At 42.0% G+C, this 2500-nt stretch overlaps 1 protein-coding gene across 4 annotated transcripts in view; it reads left to right on the top strand.

The window, feature by feature from the left end:
• Positions 1–2500, top strand: part of klc1b (kinesin light chain 1b) — a 29583-nt gene that overhangs the window by 10336 nt on the left and 16747 nt on the right.

Genomic DNA, 2500 nt, shown 5'->3' with positions numbered 1-2500 from the left:
CCTCCTCAGAGCTGTACTGATGTGTGTGTGTGTGTGTGTGTGCTGTGCAGTCTGTATATCCACTGATCTGAGTCGCTCTAAACCAGGGGTCTCAAACTCAATTTACCTGGGGGCCGCAGGAGGCAAAGTCTGGGTGAGGCTGGGCCGCATAAGGGATTTCACAAAAAAAAGTGCTCAAATGTCATTATTAACAGTTTTAATTATTTCTTCTGAACATGAAGTGTCCTGAACATTAATAGAACATTGAGTGAAGATTATGAACAGTGCCAGAGACTTGACAGCGCTTCTTCTCACAAATCTGAACCACATTTGGCTTTAGAGCGGAAGCAGTTGAGACCCTCAGTATGGCTTGAAGATGATCATCATTAAGTCTAGACCTGTACTTTGACTTATTGAAGTTCAAGGTGGAGAATAACTTCTCACACAAATATGTGCTCCCAAAAAGGCCAAGTCCAAGGAAAAAAAGTGGGGGAACTCACTCAAAACTTCCATTCCCTCACCTAAAAAAAGGCGTATATATGTATAAATAAAACACCCCCACCCCACTCCAGTCACATCAGTCTGTACCAGTCTGTATCTACCTATAATATATATAAGACAGGGCTCGAAATTAACTTTTTTACTTGGTAGCACCGGTGCTCCCAACTTCAAATATTTAGGAGCACCAAAATAAATTTAGGAGCACCAGAAAAAATTTAGGAGCACCCGCCAAAAATGATTGAGCATCGCTGCAAATTGCTTTTTAAGGGATTTATTGTATTTTAAAACAACATCAATAGGACTGACAAAAAACAGAAACAACTATCTAACTAATGCTGCGAAGACATTGATATTTGTGTGCAATAATTCCAAAATGAATGTCTAATAATTATAGAATATTAATGATGATGAAAATGACAATAATAGTAAAAATGAATTCCATTTCTCATTATGATACTGCCTTGAATGTGCATGAATGTAGGTTATCTGCTATAAAAAGTCTGTTACTTTATGAAAAATAATTGTATAGTTTGCATCAAACAAAAATTAAGCATTGCAGTAAGAAATATTTATTTTGTACTGCTGTATTTATATGCATGTCAATTTAATAAATAATATTTCTGCTACAAAACAAACAAAAGATTATAATAAATCATTCAATTCAATGATGAAAGCTGCAAAGCAGTCATCAATAAATAAATAAAAAAATAAAAATAATATACACCTCAAAAAAGAACAGACAAAAGAAAGAAAGTAAAGTCTCACTTCTATCACTCTTTAAAAGTTTTGGTTTCAGTTTGTGTCAATTTAAATGTTCAGTCTGAGCTGATCTTCATTTTTCTGTGTTAGTGGAAAAGCTGGCGAGTCAGCTGACCCAATTTATGAGCAGGCAGCGCAAGACTCTTGCGATGACCACCGGCGCAATACCGCTGTTTGTTATGAGCCGCAGTTTCAGTGTAAACTTAGTAAAGGCGAGCTTCTTTGGCGATGGTATTAGATTTGACTTTTAGCGGACATTTGCGCTGAACACGCAGTGAATGCGACGCAAGGAGATTCGGGCGCCTTCTCCATGAAGCGCGTACTCGATTGATCTCAGCTGGTGGATTATTATTCACCACGTGACGTGTCATGATCGCTCTCATCTGCGCCTCAACTTTAGGTGGGGTTTGCAAACCTGTGTGCTTTATGTTTTTACTCTTCAGCCGTTTGTATTTCCCGTGGTCATAAAAGCTCCTTCCCTGTCATCTGACAGCAGAATACCTTGAGTGAGTGACAGCTAATATGAACCAATATTGCGGCAGGGAAGAGCGATTCAGCACGTTTTTACAAAAAATCAAAACAGGTCGCACTTCAACCATTATCTGCAGTCGCACTAATGCGCCCAAATATATCATAAGGTCGCATAGATTAATTTTCGGGCGCATATGCGACCAAAATGGTCGCAATTTCGAGCCCTGTAAGATGCAGGCTGTAGCTAAGTGGCAGGCAGGGGCGGGAACAGCTTACCTTGGTTCTTCCCGCCCGTCACAGCGTCCAACAAAGGGGCGGGGTGCGTGGTGACGTCACCGGCATCCCCGCTCCTTTGTTTACACGGCGGGCGGGGAATGCCAGTGACCGATGTGTACGGATAGAATCAGCGGAGCGGGAAGTGCTCTCTCTCCCCGCTCCGCTGATTCTGTCAGTGTACCGCGGTCGGCGCGGGCCACAAAATATTGCACTGAGGGCCGCAAATGGCCCGCGGGCCGCGAGTTTGAGACCCCTGCTCTAAACACTCTGCATCTGCACACACTCCTTCACTCATTCAGCAGCTCTCCTCCTCATGCAGACTGAACACCGTCCCCACAAGCTCAAAATAGACTGCTATTGCTATACTTGTGGGGACATTTGGTCTTCAGAATATAAGGAATTTAAGGCGCACACACACACACACACACACACACAAACATACTTTCACATACACACTTTTTCTTTCTCTCACACACACAACACATACACACTCTCACTCTCTCACACACAAATA

This window comes from Danio rerio, chromosome 13 (genome assembly GCF_049306965.1).
Source record: "Danio rerio strain Tuebingen ecotype United States chromosome 13, GRCz12tu, whole genome shotgun sequence".
Taxonomy (NCBI): Eukaryota; Metazoa; Chordata; class Actinopteri; order Cypriniformes; family Danionidae; genus Danio; species Danio rerio.
Note: the sequence above shows the minus strand (reverse complement) of the source record. Positions and strands in the feature narration are given on the sequence as shown.